General features: G+C 30.6%; 1 long non-coding RNA gene across 1 annotated transcript; it reads right to left on the bottom strand.

The window, feature by feature from the left end:
• Window positions 1-2,431: 2,431 nt before the first annotated feature.
• On the bottom strand, window positions 2,432-3,591 carry LOC107949198 (uncharacterized). The gene is made up of 2 exons (XR_001697655.2): window positions 2,838-3,591; window positions 2,432-2,755 (listed from the first exon to the last, which is right to left on the bottom strand). It is a non-coding gene; the product is annotated as an uncharacterized lncRNA (long non-coding RNA).
• Between the last annotated feature and the right edge of the window lie 5,560 nt (window positions 3,592-9,151).

Here is a 9,151-nt window from a genome sequence, read left to right as displayed (position 1 = left end):
TTAAAAGAATGGTAGAGTACCTAGAGATGAAAGAAGAATGGAGTTATTCTGCAATGTTCTAACAGATTACAGCCTAGTGGATGTGGGGTTCTCTAGGAGATGGTTTACATGGGAGAGGGGAAATTTACCTGAAACAAATATACGAGAGAGGCTTGATAGAGGCATTGCAAATAAAGAATGGATGGTTATGTTTCCTGAGGTAACTATGCAACACCTCACTCATTCTTTCTCTGATCATTGCCCCCTTTTAGTTAATACAAAAGAATGCAGCACAAGGGCTGACGGAGAAAGCTTTTAAATTTAAAGCCTGATGGACAATTGAGGAGTCGTTCGAGGAAGAGGTTAAAAACATATGGGGGACATCATCAGGTAATTTGATGCAGAAATTAGATAAGCTAAAGCACGGTTTGAGGAGTTTAAGATGTTCGGACCCAAGTTGATTAGAAGAAGCGAAAGATATTTCTCACAGATAGGGTATCAAAACTCTTAGCAGCTGAAAAAGATGATCCTAATTTGGTTGAGTTGATTGACACAAAGATTAAACTAAATATTGAAATAGATAATGATGAATGCTACTGGGAACAAAGAGCGCGCATAAACTGGCTGAAATATGGAGATAGGAACACTGCTTTCTTTCATAGTCAAGCCACGCAACGGAGATAAAAAAACTTGATTCATAAATTGCAAGACAAGGAAGGAAGATAAGCGGAGAACATCCAAGATATAGAAGGCATTGCATGATCCTATTTTCAAAATTTATTTATGACAGAAAGAAGGGAAAGTTGTGATCATTTGCTATCGAGAATTGATAGATGTATTTCTGAGGAGGATAATCAATTTCTTACAGCACTCTACACAAAGGAAGAGATTAAAGCAGTAGTGTTTGAGATGGGACCTACAAAAGCCCCAGGGGAAGATGAATTACCGGCTTTATTTTATCAAAAGTGTTGGCACATTGTTGGAGATGATGTAATCAAATTCAACTTACAAGTCCTGAAAGAGGATAAGGGTTTCAAACAGATAAACTCTACACACATTGTAATCATTCCAAAAGTTGCTAACCCTGTTAATATGAAGCAGTTCAGACCAATCAGCCTATTTAATGTGATTTATAAAATTATGGCAAAAGCTATTGCCAACAGGCTCAGAAGAGTTATTGATAAATGTATTGATGTGGCTCAGAGTGCTTTTGTACCAAGGAGGTTGATTTCGGATAATGTTCTTCTTGCCTATGAAATTTTACACACATTGAAATAGAAGAGAATGGGGCAAAAAGGCTTTATGGTTGTGAAGCTTGACATGAGTAAAGCATACGATAGAGTTGAGTGGAAATTTATAAAAGAAATGATGACTTGAATGGGCTTCACTTGTAATTGGATTGAAAGTATTATGGAATGCATAAATTTTGTTTCTTATTCGATTATAGTAAATGGATTCAAATGGGAGAATTTTCATCCGACAAGGGGGTTGCGTCAAAGGGATCCGCTTAGCCATTTTATGTTTCTTATATATGCAGAAGGCTTATCTAGTTTAATGCGTCTTGCAATGAGTGCAGGAATATTGAGAGGAGTAAAAGCCAATAAGAATGGTTCGTAGGTATCGCACTTATTATTTGCATATGATTTCATTTTATTTAGTGAACCAACTAGTAGATGAGCTAATGTTTTAAAAAAAATTCTTAGAAAGCACAGAATGTGTTCAGGGCAAAGTTCTAATTTCGACAAATCAACTGTCTTTTTTAGCAAGAATACAACTGAAGTTGAAAGAATAGGGGTGGTGAATATATTGGGAGTTAGAAGTTCGAATGACCCAAAGCGTTTCCTAGGGTTGCCTAATATAGTAGGTAGGAAGAAAAGGGAGTCATTACAGAATTTAAAAGATCGAATCAAGAAGTGAATTGATCACTGGAGTACAAGATATATATCGCAAAGAGGAAATGAAGTATTTATTAAGTCTATTTTACAAGCCATCCCAACTTACATTATGACATGTTTCCTTTTACCTAAGACTTTATGTGTCGAGATGGAGAATATTATTGTCGAGTTTTGGTGTCAAAAGGGACAAGGAAAAATGGGTATACATTGGTGTGCGTAGAGGAACCTTTTTATTTTGAAGGAAAATAGAGGTCTCGGATTTCGAAATATTAGCCAGTTTAATATCGCTTTATTAGCTAAGCAATGTTGGTGCCTTATTACTTATCCGAATTTCTTATCGGCAAGAGTCTTAAAGCCAAGTATTATCGACATTCAGACTTTCTTAATGCACAATTAGGTAACTTACCTTCACTTACCTGGAGTAGTGTCTAGGCTGCAAAAGGTTTGTTACGAAGTGGGATGGGTTGGAGAGTAGGAAAGGGAACTGGAATCTTAGTTTGGGATGATCATTGGATACTAGAAAAAGATACAGATGGCTAGAACCACAGAAATGATAGTGAAGTTAAGCTAGTCTCTAATTTAATTGATGCTACAAATAATTTGTGGAAGACAGATCTAGTGAAAAGTACATTTTCAGCAGATATTGCTCAAAGGATTTTGCAAATCCCTCTGGCGAAAAACACAGGCCGATTTGAAAAATTTCTACAAACAGCTATGGGATTTACAGCTACCCTCAAAGATTATAATTACAGTTTGGAAAGTTTTCTGGAACTATATGCCTACTTTAGTCAATCTGAGATTTAAACAAGTAGTTGATGATACTGTATGCCATTGTTGCAGATATGGGGAAGATGATGTATCTCACGTCTTTCGGTTTTGTCCTACAGCAATAGAGATTTGGAAAATGTTAGATCTTTCTTGGGTTAACAACTCTATGATCCAAAGTTTTTGGGATTGGCTAACCTGGATTTTCAAGAGGAGCACTCACAAACAATGCCGATTGTTCTGTTGTGGAATGTGGCTCTTGTGGGGGTCGAGAAACAAGCTCATGCATGAAAGGAAAATAGAGTTAGGAAAAGAGTTATCAATGAAAGTTCTAAGGTATTTGGTAGAGATTGATGGATTGACAGAGAGAAGAAATACCTTAAACACAGTTAGAAGTGCCAACCAGAGAGATAGAAATCCCAGGGTAATGATTCATTTTGATGCAGCATTCAACAAAAGAGATTTCAAATCGATGATAGGTCTGGTGGCGGCAGAAGCTTATGATGGATTTCATGCAGTTAAACTAGGTATCTCTATGGGAATACACTAAGTTTCAATAAATGGGGATTCACGCACAATCATAAAGAAATGTCAAACAAAGGTGCAAAATAAGTCAGTTATAGGAGCAATCATTAGTGATATTCAAGGGTTTTTTACTAAAATAATTCAAAAGAAATAAAAATATACCAAAATATATCCCAAAAAAATTATTTACCAAAATATACCAAAAAAAAAAAGGCTGAAGGTGGTCCCAATGAGAATGGCGGCACAGGACTAAAATGTAACTGTCTGTAGTTTCAAGGACCTGACATGCAAATTTATCATTTTAAATTTTGAAAGTGAATTGGTGGGTGTGTCAGCGCCAAAGCTGAAACTTGGCTAATTGCCTTCTAAGCCCTCCTTATTTATTATTTTCTTTTTATTCCCCTTCAACTCACTTTTTTATTTAATAAACAAGCCCTCAACCTATTTTTGTAGTTAAATAAGCTCTTAATCTATGATTTTTACTCATAAAAACCCTTTATTTTATTATTAAAGTAAATATATTTTACCTAAAGTAAAGCTATTTAAAAAAATATAAACTAATTTTCCTTTTATATATTATTTTGGTAATTTGATGAGAATAGTTTATTAAATAAAAAATTTTATACTTTTTTATTTAATAAAAAAAGTATAAACTAATTTAGTAAATTTGACTGAGAATCGCCATGTGAAGGAAGAAGGGGACCGGATAACACTTGATGGAAGAAATGAAACGACTATCAAACTGAAGCAAATGGGACAATTGAATATGAAAAGAAGATGAAAATGGAGTCTAGCTACTGTTTCTGAAGCAACTAGGAATTATTACCCCAGGTTTCCTATTTTGCATAGCTTTAAATGTTTTGTCTTTCCCTAGGTTTCATTTTTTATTTTATTCTAATGGTTCGACTGAAAATACATTCAGCTGGCCCATTTTCAGATGTTAGCCCAATTTCTGTTTTATAGTTTATTTTATTTTAATAAATTGCTAGTCGATTTTCTTTAAGAAAAAATTTAATTTGTTATACTTTTATTGGAAAGAGATAGAGATGACATGGAATCACGATTTTATATAATTCTTTCTTTATTATATAGATGTTCCCACTTGAAACATCTCAATACAACTGAGACGTATTTATACAAGGAAGAGAGAAACTAACAGCTAAAATAATAGAAGCAACCAACTGCAAAGCTACGTCAACTGTTAACTGCTGAAAATACTAGAATAGCTAACTATCTAAACTGTAGTATTTAACAAATGTTCTTAACTCTAATACTCACCAACAACATTTTTCTTACAAATTTAATTATATACCTTAAACTCGATAATCGTACCTCTTCAAATTTAATTTTTTTTCAATGTATTAATATTACGTTAATTATCTAAAGGCAAAAGATCCCTTTAACTCCAACTACATCTAGAACTTAATAATCATAGGTGTCATGTTTAGACAAATTTATTATATTAAGGTTAGACGGTTAAATATTTCAAATTAAAAAACTCCTTAACTCCAAATATACCCTTGAACTTGACAATTATACCTCTTCGAGCTTAGTCTTCTTCACTATATTAATGTTAAGTTAACTATTTAAAGGCGAAAGATTCTTTAACTTCAACTACATCCAAAATTTGACAATCGTAAGTGTCAAGTTTAGACAGATTCGTTATATTAAGGTTAGGTAATTAAATATTTAAGAAAATGTATTTTGAGAAGCAACTTTCTCACTCGTAATAATAAACAATAACCTTTAGAAAATTTTATAGTAAAAAAAAGGGATATTGACTATTAATTTTTGCTTTTAAAAAATAAATAGGGTATGTTTGGTTTCAAGAAATAAATATAATTTTTGTTTTCATTTTCTTAAAATACGAAAAGTACTAAAAATTATGTTTGGTTGACAATTTTGAAAGTAAGCTTTTAAAAAATGTTTTCATTATTTTCATTACAATATTTTATAAAAATTGAAAAAATTGAAACAAGAGTTTTCAATTTTAAATTAATAAGTCGTTCCTAGTTCAAATCCATTTTAAAACAAAAATATTTTGTTTTCAACCATTTTTAAATATTAATTTTTTTTACCTTGAATCAAATTAGAGGTGATCATGGGCCGGGCTAGGCCCAAACAAAATTTTAGGCACGTTTTTAGGCCTGGATTTGGCCCGGCCTAAAATATGGACCTAAAAATTTGTCCAATCCCAGTTCGAGAGAAAATTGCTAAGCCCGAGCCCGGCCCAACCCGACCCATATTAAATATATATATTTAATATATATAATATATATTTGATTAAAAATAAAAATATATATTTAATATAAAATTTGGGCCGGGCCAGGCCTGGGCCAAAAAAGTTTTACCCGAGGCCCAGCCTGTTTTCTAAACGGGCCTAATTTTTTTGCCCAAACCCATATTTCGGGCCTATATTTTTACCCGAACCCTCCCATTTTTCGGGCAGACCATCTGGCCGGGCCAAGTAGCCCAACCCATGATCACCTCTAATTCAAATTCATATAAATGTAATAATTTTTATTTTATTGTATTTCTCATGTTTTTATTATACAAAAATAGTATACAAACAAGTTCTCATATTTTTGTTATTGAAAACAAATTTTTATTTTAACTTAATAAATACATTTTTTAATTATTTTAAAGAAATAGAAAATGAAAGCTATTTTTTAAAAATAAAAATAAAAAATATTTTCAAAAACTAAACATAACCTAAAATTCCTCTTTCATCCCAAACACCCATTTCCTTTCAAATATTCAACTAAATGTGGCTAATATACATGTATATATATTGAAAAATTATCTCTCATCCACCTTTTGCGAAGATTTTTCAATTTCACAAGTAGGTTAAGAGTGTAATAAATGTATTGTAACGTGTAGTAAAAAATAAAAATAATATATATATAAATAAATAATGGTTAGTATTTGGTACACTGACAACCTTTTTTTATTTCACACGTAGTCCTAAAAAATTGCCATGCATGCATCTCTTTTTTTAAATATTTATTATTTAATATTTTACTATACTTTTATAGAATACTTATCAACCCCTTGATCTTTCTTGTGGAATTTAAAACTCCATTGACAATGGATCAAATATTATTCTTATAAATAAATGTGACACTTGTCATATCCTACTCGCTTGTAATATATATATAATTCCCATTTGATGTATCAAATATCAATATATTTAGACATTAATGCAAAAATAAAATAATAGAGAAAATATTAAAATAAACTGTATTTAATCTTAACAATTTGAAATATTTTTGTCATCAATTAAAATTATAAATTAAAATAAAAATTTAAAAAAAAATCTATTAAAGTATTACTATTACATATATAATAAAAATATTTATTAACAATAAAAATTATTGAAAAATTTTAAATACATGTTAATGTAATTTTCTAGGAGTTTAATTAGTATATTACAGTGTAAAACAAAAATTGTAAAATAAATTTTTTCATTATTTTCATTCCAAGGTGTGACACTCCTTTGAAATAATAACATATATAAGTTTGAAATAATAAAAAATAATATGCTAAAATTGGAAACTAAAGTTTAGATTATATTTAATAAATTAAACGTGAAATTAAATAAATTTATAATTAACATTAAATTTATTCTATTAATAAGATTATAAAAAAATTAAACTTCATAACATTAATAATTAACTTTTAACCCTAAAACACGAATTAAATTTTAGAAAATTAATAACGTTACTTTTGAATACCAAAATGTATAACTTTTATTAAACACATATACCACATTAAAAAATTTATCGAACTTGAGTGCCAAATTATGCGTTAAGCATTTAATCAATAATTGGTTTGGGATTTTCAATTTAACCAATAACCCTATACCCATTTTTCTATAACCCTCAAATTTTTAAGACACCATTGACACAAAAGCCATCACTTATCATCCCAATTGGTGCAAAGCTTTAAGCGCTAGCATTTGCTCCAACTTTTGATTCGATTTTTATTTCATTGGGTATTAACGTGTGTTTCTCCAAGTTGAGCCGAAATATGGTCACCATCTTTTTTCCAGCTCCAGCCCAAAATAAGAGTATTATTTTGTTAATAGATACCCATATTACAAAGGGGTAAAGCTCGACGTTACCATTCTTCCTCATCCGATGTCTTTTAATAATCCAATAAGCCCAACCAAAAGTGGGTCTACGCTAGGGTTATGAAAATTTCGGATAAAATTGAATTAATTCGGTTAACTAATCGAATTTGATTAATCAGTCAGTTAACCAAATTAATTCAGTTAAGGGTCGGTTAATAATTTTTTGGAAGTCCGGTTAACAGTTAATTTAGTTCGAAATCGGTCGGTTAACCGAATTTAATAAATAATATTATAATATATAAGTATTCGGTTGGCTCGGTTAATTTTTTGGAAATATAAATTAATCGGTTGGTTAAGTCGGTTAAATTTTATATGTTTTATACTTGTTTTAACAAAAAATAATAAAATATATATATAAATTTCGGTTAACCGACTGAATTACACGAAATAGTTCGGTTCGGTTAAATTTTTTTAAAAAAATTTCAGTTCGGTTAACTGTTAAGAGCTTAAAAGAGTCAGTTAATTTGGTTAATAGTAGTTCGGGTCGGTTAACCGATTGAACACCCCTAATAGATGCCTATAATCGTGTCTTTCTCCCTAAGTGTTGGTATCTTGTTTAAACCTTTTAGACTAAGGAACTTGGATCCACCTTTTTAATGCATTATCACAAATGGACTGGCTCACAAGCTTAATGACTTGGGACTATCCGAAGAATGGGCTGCTTTACTTGTATAATATAAAAATAATAAAAAATTATCAAAATGATATCTCACTCCCATTATTTATGAAAATCGTATAGTTTGGGTGGTAGAGCGGTGGCACCACCCTTATTTTTTTTGACCTTTGACCTTAATCATTAGTCTGTTATGCAAAACAACAAAAAAAGTTTTTTAAGGGTGAAGGGTAGTGGATAGGTGGTTTTTTTTACCTGTATAATATAAAAACAATAAAAATTTACCAAAATAGTATCCCACTCCCATTATTTACAAAAATGCTATGGTGTCGGTGGTGGAAAGGTGACACGACCCTTTTTTTTTACCCCAATCATTAGTCTGTTATGCAAAAGAAAAAAATAATTTTTTAAGGCTGGAGGGTAGTGGATAGGAGGCACTTGTTAGGAAAAATATGGGTTATACCATTCAAATATGGGTTGGGAAAAATAATTTTTAATGGTTGGAGGAGGGGACCTGACAGGTGACACTACTTTTCGTTGGAGGTGACCACGCAGTCACGTGGTCTGACAGCCTGAACTGACCAATTTAGGCTTTACGGGTGTTAAAAGTGTTTTCTTTATAAGAGAGCCATTGTCCCCTAAAAGAAAAAAAAACAACAACTAAGGAGAATAAGGGTTTTGAAAGGTTATTTTTGTAATTTTATTTTGGCTAGGTTAAGAATTTAAAGGGAGGAGGCAACGTATATTAATGTTGTTTGAATATTTATTGTATGTTTGGTTTAGGGTGAAAGGAGGCAACAACAAATTTTTTTGAAAGGTAAATTTATTTTTAATAATTATTATTTGTTATATTTTATAACTATAAAAAATAAATTTACAAAAAAATATATAAACAAATACAGATTTTATAAGTATAATTAAAAACCCATATTTGTTTGATTTTTTTGTAAATTTATTTTTTATACTTATAAAATCAAACAAACAATAAGTATTAAAACAAGATAGAATTTTGAACGGAAGAGAGGTTGGACAAGGGGAATAAAGAGGAACAGTTTATATAAATCAGATATAAATTATTTTGAAAATTTTCTGATTTGAAGTGAGTCTACACTTGACAGACTTAAGATTGATGATAGTGGAGAAAACTATACAGTTGAAGCGTTGATAGTAGACAATTTGAAAATGTATAGTTTTGATTAAGTGTTAACCAAGTTCTTGTTTTAGAATCTTTTTAAAAAAAAA

This window comes from Gossypium hirsutum, chromosome D06 (assembly GCF_007990345.1).
Source record: "Gossypium hirsutum isolate 1008001.06 chromosome D06, Gossypium_hirsutum_v2.1, whole genome shotgun sequence".
NCBI classification, from domain to species: domain Eukaryota; kingdom Viridiplantae; phylum Streptophyta; class Magnoliopsida; order Malvales; family Malvaceae; genus Gossypium; species Gossypium hirsutum.
This window is presented reverse-complemented; position numbering and strand designations above follow the sequence as displayed.